This window comes from Nuphar pumila, chromosome 8 (assembly GCF_984573655.1).
Source record: "Nuphar pumila chromosome 8, dmNupPumi1.hap1.1, whole genome shotgun sequence".
Classification (NCBI taxonomy): Eukaryota; Viridiplantae; Streptophyta; class Magnoliopsida; order Nymphaeales; family Nymphaeaceae; genus Nuphar; species Nuphar pumila.
The window spans coordinates 28,994,900-29,007,831 of NC_143256.1; the positions used below are offsets into that span (position 1 = coordinate 28,994,900).

Here is a 12,932-nt window from a genome sequence, read left to right on the forward strand (position 1 = left end):
TATCTTCTATTCTCATTTCAGTTTCGATGGCACATTTAATTTTTTATTATATTTCAGCAATTGATTTTTTTCTTTGGTCGCCTTCTCTAGTTGTGAATTCCTCGATTTCCTGTTTCATGTTAATAACCTGTTACGCCATCTGGTTGATAATCATGCATTTTTTTCATCATGACTTTACCCGCCCAAAATCCAGCGTAATCGACCCCTATTTTGGGATCATTAGCCGATGGATTGTCCCAGATTGAACCTGTAAATCTCTTACACTGGAAGGATCTTGATAAGTGGGTTTCGAGATATATCACGATAGAAACATACCGATTCTGAGGTTATTACTTCATTGTATATTGATTTTTGAATTATACACTGAATTTCAGATTCCCTGCAAAAGCTTTTTGACAAATTTGCCTTTAAGATTGAGGCAATTCCATTCCATCGGATCACGTGAGGATGCCCAAGGCTCATGACAACAACAAAGGAGGCATTAGGGTTGGCTTTTGAGGTAACAGAGTGATGGCGAAGCTATTGTGACAGTCACTGTGAGGGCCTTGCAGACCATCAACTATAACATTTAATGCTACAACTTTAACAAGCAGCCGAGCACCTAGAATTCCTGTTAGAGCTATAAATATATTAGTTGTTGGGTCCACTGGGACTTTGGGACGTCAGAAGATCTTTAGGTGAGGGCTACGACGTCAGGTGTCTTGTAAGATCTCGACCAACTCCTGCCTCCTGCTGACTTCCTTTGTGATTCGGGTGCAACAATAGTGAATGGTGACCTTAGCAAGCCAGAGACCATACCTGCCACACTAGTAGGTATCCATACAATAATAGATTGTGCAACAGGCAGATCAGAAGAACCAATATGAACTGTATGTGTAATTCAAATCTTCTAGTTAGTTCCGTTGATTTGGTTAAATAGCTGGATCTATTGCTTTAAATTTTTTATTTTTATGTTGTGCATGGTAGCTAACTGTTGGCCGTATTTACTTCCTACGGATCAGCCTCATCATTAGAAAACCTTTGTTGCAGTAACTTTTCTGCAATTTTGTTTTGGCTAATTTGTGAGAATATAATAGATTCTGGTTGCCTATTAAAATCCGGGTTCATTCCCGAATAGTTGAACTCTTTGAGTTGAGCCAGGCTATTATCTTTGTTCACATAGGTATGACTTGGTATGAACAACTGAAATATGTTGGAGCTAATGTCTACTATCAAAAGCCTCAAAATTTGATATCTTGCAAGGCATATTTTGTGAAATTGTCATCTGGCTAGGGATAGTTCTTATTCATTTTACCAAACTAAATTTATTTCATAATTTAGACAAGTGTTAGCACAACTTGAGATTTGGAGCATCCACCCTTTGCAAAAGTCACTATTCACTACACTTCTTACACCAACATATTGCATTCACTGTGCTGGCACATCACACAACATCTCTGTATTGTCACCACCAGTGCACACCATATCTTGTACACAGCATAACACTTACCTTCTGCAACACAACCTCACTTGCAGCAAAGCACCAACTTCATCAAAACCACTCAACACTTAGCACACATTATATTTCCTGCAAACACCACTGTAGCAGTACTTATATCCTGTTATCATATATATATATATATTTTAGGATCACCCTTCACAGTCCCTTTGCAGTTATACCCCCATGGCATCTATACATACCAACTGCCTTCCTTTGTGCATAAGCCACTACCGTCCCCATAACAACACCAACCATCTCCACTGTAGCATCCCATCTGCTGTGACTTCCATAGCGACATTAGCATTTACATCTACCACAGTACAATACCCCATTGTCCCTTTACTTGGTTACAACATATTCTTTACACTCTAATACACTACCCTGTACTTTGCTCACAACATTTTTCATTTTGCAAACATTCACTGTTGCATTCATCCATTTACTTACTGTCACCATATGTCATATACTATACCATTTTATCTCTAATTCCCTTCATACCCATCTCTCACACATCCAATTCTCTGTTGCATTAGTTTGTCAATACTTGCTCACCATCATCCTTTCACAAATGCACTCACCTGTGAACCCACAGCTGCACTGCTACTTCAGTAGCACCCACCTTCTAGCAACTCACTACTGCAGCCTCACCGACAGCAGTTACTTCACCCAACAGCCAGTGCACACACACACTGTGTGCACACACAATTACCTACACTTACCCTATCACTAAATGTTGCATCCCCAGCATACCTTCCATCTCTTTCTCCTGCAACTCCCTCCAAGCCCCTGCCAGCACTGTTTATACTATCCCTTTCTGCACCTTAGTTTGTTCTTTGGCTACTGTCATGAACATCAGTTTGCAGAAAACTGATCTATTGCCAGTGGTCCATTTGGATTGCTATCTTATCAACAAAACGATTGGCATCCTACTGTAATATTAGACAAGTTTTGCTGCAAAAGCTCTGATCCATCGGTTCATATGCTAGTTTATAGGTATGATATGAAACAATTGATAGGCTAATTCAAAAATTGGTGTTTGATTTGCTGTAAAATGTATGAACTTTGATTTCACTTTTGACTTACACCATCATATACACCTCCTCATGTAGGTTTTCATTTAGCTTAAAGATTAACATGTATATATCTTCAATAGCAATATATGTTTTCTCATTAGTTTAGTATATTATGTATGTATGATCACATCTATTTTTTCATCAACTTAGAATGCTATCCATGTATCCCATACATACATATTCCATTTATCCTTTAGATACACACATGTATGTTAGTTTCCAACATGATATTCCCTATCTGTATTGCTTGTGCTAACTTGGAATTTTGCAAGAATTAGGTAGAAATTGCTTTTTCCTTCTTAATTTAGGAATTTGATCTCAATTCAATTCAAAAATTATAACAACTAGGTATTAATGAGAATATTTACCTTTCCTACATTAGATTAGAATGCATGAGCATATATATTTTCTACAAATTTTTGTTTCATATCATTTTCTCTTTTATTTCAAAATTTCACGAATGGGAACACGAATGACACATGCACCATTCTAATGAGAGCTAATTAATCCTAAGCAAATGACTCACATTGATGGCCATAGTCAAAATGTGGGCAATGCTTAGGATTCTTATCTTTTATGGAATAACATTGGATCCACACTAAATCTCTTTAAAAAATCATCATATTTTCTGAATTTTTCCTCCTTTATTAGAGTTTAACTTGAAATTAACTTAAAACATATATCAATGGCCATAGTCAGAATATATTGAGAGTTAATTTCATTTCAAACTCTATAAAGGCACAAAAATGTGTTTTATTCTTTATTTGAATTTAAATATAGATTGTCTTATAATACGTTTTATGACCATAGTCAGAGATGTATTATATTTTCAATCTTATTTTAATTCACTTAAAGAATGAAATATGCTTTTCAAATATGTAATTTTCAAAATTCTCTAATTCATTCATCATTTAAGATAGAATTACATCATTTTTCAAAGTATTTCAAACTTTTTCTTCAAAATTCAAGTGATTTTGAGATAATTCTTTAAATATCTTCTTCATTTCTCAAATTAATCTTCAATTCTTATTTATAAATTCAAATTCATCTTTATATTCTCAATTCTATCTCATTTCAAAATTCAAATATTCTAATTTCAAAGTTTAATTTAACTTTGAAAATTTCAGTTCATCTCTAAATTCAAAATTCAATTTCCAAACTAGTTCATATTTCAGAATTCAATTTAACTTTGAAATTCCAAATTCTTTTCCAAGTTCAGAATCCAATCAATTCAAATCAAATTTCAAAGTTTAATTCAACCTTAAGTTCATCTCCTGATTTCAGGTTTTCTATTCTTTACTTCAAATTCCCAAATCCCCAAGTTCTTTTGAAATCTTCTGAGTTTTAATCTTCAAATCATTTTGAGATTAAGATTAGTGCTAACTTCAAGTCTATTTTTCAAATTCAATCAGGATTTCTCAATTCCAACTCCACATTTTTGAATTCTACTTGGATTTTTCAAAATCTACTTCCACAATCAAATTCAATCTGGATTCCCAAATCCAAATCCATCTTCAAGATCTATCCAGATTTCTTGAATCCAATTCCAATTTTCAAAGTTCCATCTTGGATTCCAGATTTCAAAATCCCATTCCGTCTAGGACTCCAGAATTCAAATCCAATTCTATATTGGATTCCAGATTTCAAATCCAATTCCATCTAGGATTCTAGATTTCAAATCTAATTCCATCTTGAATTCCAGATTTCAAATCCAAATTTCATCTTGAATTCCAGATTTCAAATCCAATTTTATCTTGGATTCCAGATTTCAAAACCAATTCCATTTTCAGATCCCATATTGACTTCTTAAATCCGATTCTATTTTCAAATCCCATTTAGATTTCTTAAAAACCAAATTCTCTTCTGATTTCAAACTTAAAATTTGAAATTCAATTCCATTTTCAAATTCCATCTCAATTTCGAAATCTAGATTCAAAATCCAAATTCAAAAGTTCATCTTAACTTTAAAATCTCATTCTTACTTCAAATTTTACCTCAGTTCCAAATTGTCCTTTTCTCTTCATCTCTTCAAATCCAAGAGCTATTTTCAAAATCTTTGAGTATCCCAAGACTTAGAACTTCAAGTCACTTTCCAGATCTATTTCAAGTTCTAAGTTAGATTTAAAATCTTCAACTTTCAAAAACCATTTCTTCACCATATTCTCAAATTTATTTCAAAATCACTTGGAAAATCCCCAAAATTTCTAAATTAATCTTCTCAAAAGCATACATCTTTGCATTTGCATTGCACAAGCATGATTCTTTATGCATGCTAGACTTAGAATAAATTCTTAGACAATATTTAAGCAAAGCAAAAGGCATAAATTTTGATCCTTGGTTCGATTACTCTTGGTAAAGGCACCAAGAATGGTCGAACCTCGTACCGATGAGTGAATTCTGTCTCTCTATTTTTCCACAAATTTTAAAACACGAAGGCGAGTAATTTCAAATTATTTTCAAAATTAAGGTCAAGTGAGACATTTGCAAAAGAGTTCCTCTCTCTTCTTTTCTATCTTTTATTCTCCTTCAAAAAAGGAATAGAGGTCAGAAAGGGAAAGAGAAGGAAAAGAGGAAAACAAGAGGAAATTTTTTGCAATGATCACAGTTATCCCAGTGGACGAATAAGGTCTCGTGAGGGTTTGCAGTGATGCTACCCACAAACATCTCTGTCATGTATGCATAATATCACATCTTTTCACAAGCAATAGGTAACTAAAGATTTTGTTTTTATAAATATTTCCTATTATTACATAATCAAAACATAATTAGAGTCTTTTATATACCACCACAGAAAAAGAATTTCTTTCACTTTTCTAAATATCACAATTATTTATGTTTTATTCTTGGAAATTCAAATAAAAACATGTTTTTATTTATTCATCCTCACTCCTATATTTTCTGCATAGGTTTTCTCAGTCACACTTCTAAGCAGTGAACTTTTTCTTTTTAGGCTTATTTCTTTTCTTGATTTTCAATTTTTCACACTTTTTGTTTTTGCGCACTTTTTTTATTTTATTTTGTGGCTTGAGTATGGTCTGCTTTTATACCTTGTGCAATGTCAATATCTTTTATACTTTTTCAATATATACCAAAAGATATTGATTAAGATACAAAAGCGACTTCCTTTATTTACCTTTTCGACATGAGACTCAAACACTTCAACTTGTGTCTGTTCTCAGCTACTAAGGATCACGAAGATTTCCACTCTCCTTTTTGAAATGGAACTCAAACGCTTCAACTTGTGTCTAAGCCCCATCTACTAGGGATTGTGAAATTATCCAAACAACCTAACGCATGCTCTTTTTACTTTTGAGCTCATTTTTGCGCTTTTGTTCATTTGCTTGGTTTTTTTTGAAAATAAAACTGTGCATATTCATATTTATGATTCAAAATAAACTCTAACATGCATCTATCACCATTTCTTTGAAATCCACATAAACAACCATGTTTTTCTAGATCCGTATCAGAAAAAAATTTTGTGGAGCTTAAAAATCCTCTAAAAATATTAGATTTGAAATAACATTCATATAAGTTCAAACTTTTTCTTTAAAAACCTACTTTTCATGAAAGATGGGTAAACATGTGAAAGAACGTAAACATAAATATTTGGGTGTGCAAACTACATCCTCCCCCATGCTTGAATGACACTGTCTCAGTGGCACTTCCCCATGCTTATATAAAACTAAGTGAATGCACATGAGACACAATAAATGAAGGGAAAGAGTAGAAACACCTGACATAAAATATAAATGCATGTTCTATGAATGCAATGAATGCAATGTATACATGACATCACATGAAAATTCATGAATGAAACGAAAAAGGAAAAATAAAACCTAATAAAATCTATAAATCCTAAAGGCAAATATAATAATATACAAGATATGGATTGCCTCTCATAAAGCGCTAAGTTTCATGTCCCCAGCCAGACGGATCCTTGAAAAAACCCTTCATCGTCTATGAGATCAATGGACATGAAGTCAGGCTCAATCGGGCTCTCTATAAAAAAGAGTGTCATCTGTGACACTGCGCACTGTGTTTCCACCCACTCGACCCCTAAAAGTAGTATCATGACTCTCATCACAAGAAGGATGGAGGTTAGTCTCCTCTTGGAGACAACTCTCGAAAGGAGAGTTAAACCGATCGACTATTGATATATGCAACATCAAACAAGGGGTGGTTGTGATCATGCTTGACTAGGTCAAGCATCTTTTGCATATGCACCTCTTGCTTGCTAAAAGCAGACAGTTGCCCTAAGGCCTGGGAAACTGGGGCTCGGTGAATATATGATAATAATGCAAGCTATGGGCCTTGCCCCTTCTCCTGAGGCCGAATGGAGGAGATCGATTCGTCAGTGGGTATGACATTGGGCTCATAAGTCGATTCCTGAATGGGATGATATGCCTTCCCACTCTGAAGGGATATAACAAATTTGACTTGTGCAGGGTGTGCATCTATGGGGTGCAGGTCAAATGACATAGAATCCTCTCCCTTTGGGATGACAATAGGCTGACTAGATAAGCACCCCTTGCTTTGCCTGCTGAAGGCCTGAGCCAACTATCCCATTTGAGTCTCTAGCTTGGTTATTGATTGCGTATGGGAACAAAGTGTGGCCTTGATGTCAGAGAAGGCCTCTAACATCTTCTCTTGAAATGATATGCTTGATGCGGGCTTCTGAGGAGAAAGTAGACTAAGCGCAGGGTGGACCGGTGGCAATGTGGGACATGAGTAACCTTGTGAAAGGTTACCCTGTCTGTGTTGTGTCTTGGAGGGCTGGTGGGGTGGATCGTGTGGATCTCTCCACGCGAAGTTGGGATGATTTTGCCATCCCGAGTTATAGGTGGGTGTATAAGGGTCGTGCACCGGTCTGGCAAAACCTTGGGCAGCATTCACTTGCTTCTGAATAAATTCAGGATAGAGTGGTGCTGTCGGACACTCAGAAACAAAGTGTGTTGGGCTAGCGCATAGCTCGTACACTTTTTCTACTTGATTTATCGAAGCTGGGTTTGCCAGTCATTGATCTACTTTTTTGGTCAACTGGTCCACTTTGATTTCCAAATCATGCTCGGACCCAACTTCGTAAATCCCTCCCTTCTTAGGACCACTAGAAAAAGGTGTGGTTCTATCAGTACGCGAGGACAGGGCATGGTGCATGGTATTCTCGCTCAATGTATCAAATAAGGTCCATGTTTCGTCCTCAATCTTGAGCATGAACGTGCACCCACACACTTGCACCCAAAATATATTTTGCAAAGCAAGTAAAAGAAAAATAAAATAAGACTAGAGAACAGTAAATAAACAAGCACCACACACTTGCACCCAAAATATATTTTACAAAAATTTAAACTATGAGCACGGTACCAATCGCGCGCAGTCACCTCTAAAGGTAGCCTAATAGGTGGGTTATGCAAGAAAGGTAAGCTGGTATCTAGGGTTTACAAGCAACGTGGTTCTAAACCTAAATGCAGAAAGCAAACTAAGCAATCCTAAGTAATTAACTAGGAAAGTAAACTAAATAGTCCTAATTAAAGAATATAAAGTAAACTAGCAACCTAAATAACATGAACAAACACTGACAATAAAGTGAATACTGGTATTAATTGCCGTTCCCCGGCAACGGTGCCAAAAATTTGGTGTGAGTTTTGAAAAATGATTTTGAAAATGATATTTTATATAAAAATAATATGAAAGCCAAACACCAAATAATAAAAACCGGATCGCACGAGTGGTGGAGTCTGGGTCGATCTCAAGGAACGGGAAATACTTTGTATTCAATCACACAATCTAAACTACTCTTTATTGCCAAAATAAAAAAAATAATTAAATAATTAAATAACTAAGGGAGTATGGCCCTACACAGAGGGCTTAAACAAAATAAATAAATGGTTTTATTACAAACCCAATAAAATAAAAAAATTAAAAATCCTAAGCTAAAACGAAAAGAAATGGCTTCAATGCTTCGAGTCTTTTTGTCCCTTCTTGAGGTAATTAATGCATGTTTTCTTAAACTTTTGCTTTTCTAAGGGCTCCCTAAGGGCACTTTTGAGGGGACCTCAGAGGGTACTTTTAGGGCACAAAAAGAGGCTCATCGCACGTTCCAATGCTTCCCTGCAAAACACAAAAGCAAAACACATAGCAGAATAAGCAATCTACGAGAAAATCAACAGGAAATATGACGAAAAATCATAAAAACATGAACTAACTAATAACAAATTTGAAAGAACTAACACTAAAAGGCAAACTAGCAAAACAACCTAACTAACAAATCAAGAACTAATTTCTAACAAACTAAGCTTAACTGATTCAAGAAATCAAGAAACTAAACTAAACTAAATTACTAAAAGACGAAACTAAAAGCAGCTAAATGAATTTTAACCACCTATATGCTGTACGGATTTTCAACTATCTGAACTATAACAAATAATATATATGAAACACTAAAACTAACCTATGCTAATTGAATAAAAGCAACTAAACTAATAGCTAGCAAAGGTTTGATGCAACTCAACAATGACATATAGAACATGCTAAAAATTTAGTACTTCTAATATAAAACACATTACTTAATCAAAAATAAGATAAACTAATAGCAAAACTAAATGCCCTTGAAGGCAAAAAAAAATCAATAAAACATGACAATAGGTTTTTAATGAAAAAAAACAAAGATGCAGCAAAACATAAAGAAAAGGGGGGAGAAGATGAAGCGCACCTTGCGGATCGCTTTTGATGGATGGGTTAATAAGAGAAGATGGTCAATCCAGCTGCTTTCACGCCGCTCCGACAAATAAGAAGAAGTTGCCGATGATGAAAGGGTTTGAAGCTTGAAGAAAAAGAGGAAGAGGAAGAAAAAAAGGATAATAGTAGAGAAAGAAATCGACAAAAGAGAGAGGAAAAGCAAGGGAGAGAGAGAAGAGGGGAGCAAGAAGGAGGGGAAGCAAGAGGGATACTGGAAAAATGTTTTTCCTAGCCCTCTTTACTACTATTTATAGGCCTAATTAGGTTAAAACAAAGTTTTCAAAAGAGTCTGAATATTTTTGATAATTTTCAAAACAAGGTCTCTTATGAAAATATATTTTTCTAAAAATTGAAACTTACTAAACTAATTAAAAATTAGCTAATACAAACCTAAGCTAACTAAACTATAATTAAGAAATTCTAAATCTAATAAAAATACTAAAAATGCAGGGAAAGCTTTGAAAAACATGATTTTCTGATAAAATTCAATTCAATATAGTTTCTCAAAACTAACGCTAAAAATGGGTTTTTAAGGTGATTTTAACATGGATCATACATAAATAATGATTAATAAAATGTAAAATATATGCATGATCAAAATGCCACAAGCAATTATGAGGATTTAAAATACAACTATATGCTCATACATTCTATTCTAAATAGAAAAGTAAAAATTCTCATTAATATCAAATTATTATAATTGAAATTGAGATATTAGAATTCCTAATCTAGGAAAGAAAATCAAAATCTCCCATGTTTATGCAAACACAAGATAAAACAAGGCAAAAGAAATGCAAAATATAGAAAAGAAATTGAAAATACCATGTTAAAGCTAATATGCATATGGTTATGACTAAGGTATAATGGAAATGCATATGTTAATGAAGGTGCAATACCTAATGCATGAATGAAATGCATATGCATTTGCCTAAGTGCAATGCTTATGCTAAATAAAGAATGCATATACATTTACCTAAGTGCAATGTTTATGCTAAAAATATATATGAGAAGGCATGTGCTAATGGAGAAGTGCGTATGAGAATGCATAAGTTTATAGAGAAATGCACATGAACATGCATATGCTAATGAGAAAATGTATATGAAAATGCATATGCAATGCTAATGCTAATGAGAAAACATATGTGAGAATGCATATGCAATGCTAATGCTAATGCTAATGAAAAATGCATATGAATTTGCCTAAGGCAGTGCATATGCTTAATGAGGAGATGTATATGAGGATGCCATGCTAATGGAAATATAGCAGCTCATGGGCTACCATGAATGCATATGAGGTTACAGCAACCCATGGGCTGCTGTAAATGCATATGACATGGAGATATAGCAACTCATGAGCTACTATGGATGCATATGAGGTCACAATAGCTTGTGGGCTGCTGTGAAGGTTCATAACTAGGTTTTATAAAGGCTTATGAGATCACAACAGGTCGTGGGCTGCTGTGAAGGCTCATAACTAGGTTTTATAAAAGCTTATGAGGTCACAACAGCTCGTGGGCTGCTGTGAATGCTCATAACAAGGTTCTGTAAAGTGCCTTGGAGACCAAAGCAACCAATAGGCTGTTGTGCTATGAATGCTTGTGAGATCATAGCAGCTAGGCTAGCTGCTATGCTATGAATGCATATGGGATCACAACAGCCAAGGGGCTGTTGTGCTATGAATGCACAGGAAATCACAACAGCCAATGGGCTGCTGTGAATGCACCTCACACTATGTTATGAATGCATATGATATGCTCAAACTGGGAATTCATACATTTATGCCAATGCAATGCACATGACAAGATTACGATGTTCATGATGGAATTACATATGCAAATGTAAATGCATGCTAAACTGGATTTTGCATATGTATATGCACAAGGAGGGTGCACATGCAATGCTTAATATGCCGTGAAAAAAAATCAGATGATATGATATAAAAGTGTCAAGTGTTGTGTTGTGAGTGCTTGGGATGTGGAGACATAGCAGGTGATGCTGTGAAGACAGCAAGTGATGTGTAGTGAAGACAACAAGGATTGATTGGATCAACCATCTTTGCCAATGCATCAGTATCATGAAACTGTGGGATAGCCCACCTCACAAGAGACTACCCTGATCTTTGCCTTGAACTGTCCAATGGCTTTTGACCAATCAACAGTTCTAACATGACTGCTACAAAGTTTTAGTCATCACTCTTTACAATGTAATTTCCAAACGTGACAAATTCAGGAGCACTGTATTTGAACGAGTCAAGCATCTGTGTCGAAACCTGTCTCTCAATGCTGGGCGTTAATGCAGTCAGCCCACAGTCAGACAAGTGAGGATTCAACTCTTCATCAAGTGATATATTTGCTGACTTGAAGTTTCTATGTACAATGGGTGGCAGGCACATTTCATGCAAGTGTTCAAGTGCCCTGGTTGTACCAAGAGCAATCTTGACACATGCGTTCCATGTCAATGTCTTAGTGCTATCTTCAATAAAATGTAACATATCATGAGGAGTCCCTTTTTCATAGAATTCATAAACAAGTAGGTGTTGTCCATGCTCTGCACAGTACCCCAGCAATGCTGTGATGTTTGGGTGCAAATGCAAAGGCATTGTGTAGGTGGCTGTGAGAGATGCTTGGTGAATTGGAGGGGTGTGCCAGAGATGAGAGATGCGAGATGCGAGATGAATCAATTAGATGTAATAATGATGCAATATAGCAGATTTCTCTCTGTGATCTGTTTGGATCGTCAACGATCATCATGCTGAATTATTCATGGGTTGCTTTACAATGTAACAGATCAAAATGGGATATATGGATGCTAAGGATGATGAACAAAATATACAATGAGATGAAGAAATCAAGTATGCAGAACCAAAGCACACTGAATCAGAGTATTTAGCAATCACGACATCCAATTTAAACAAAAATATGTGAATTTAGCAAGAATGATCTAACTAATAATACAGATAAAGTGTAAAATGCAAAACATAAAATGCATTTTCAGATCAGATACACCTACTAAAAAAAATAAAATGCAATAGAGATACAGGCATTGACTATGATTGTAGAATAAAGGATGCATTCGATGAATCAAGAATAACCAGCACATGTAAGTTACATGATACTAAGTGAAATGAAGCAATCGGAGATGCTGTAGAGAATGAAGAATGTGTCTAAATAACAGCAGATAATAATATCAAAATGCGCAGATACAGAGCTGCTAAAAAGAATTAAAACGATTAGTTAAATGACATGCAGTTGAGTGGATGAACAGAATGCTGAGCGAAACAAAATAGAAATGCTAAGCTATGAGATGTCAGGAAAGAAACTTTGCTGGAAAGTAATCCAAAGCAAAATGAGAAGTAAGGTAGATAATAAACTAAAATCTCCACAGATGCAGTGAGCGACGATTGTGATGAATAACAAATGAAATAAGATGGATGAGATGCCGATGAAATGAACAAATGAACGAGGATGACTCATTTGTTAGATCCAATATAGCAATTATGAAAAAAATGCTGAATACAAAATTTGATAAATGAGCAACACACGGAGATGTACAGGTGGATAAAATGCATATGCTTAAAGTAAAAATTAGGATCAACGAAAATAGAATTACAAAACTATATGAAAAAATGCGATGAATCAGGAAAG

At 35.1% G+C, this 12,932-nt stretch overlaps 1 pseudogene; it reads right to left on the minus strand.

Moving 5' to 3' along the window:
* Positions 1–11,470: 11,470 nt before the first annotated feature.
* On the minus strand, positions 11,471–11,887 carry LOC149829860 (protein STRUBBELIG-RECEPTOR FAMILY 8 pseudogene; annotated as a pseudogene).
* Between the last annotated feature and the right edge of the window lie 1,045 nt (positions 11,888–12,932).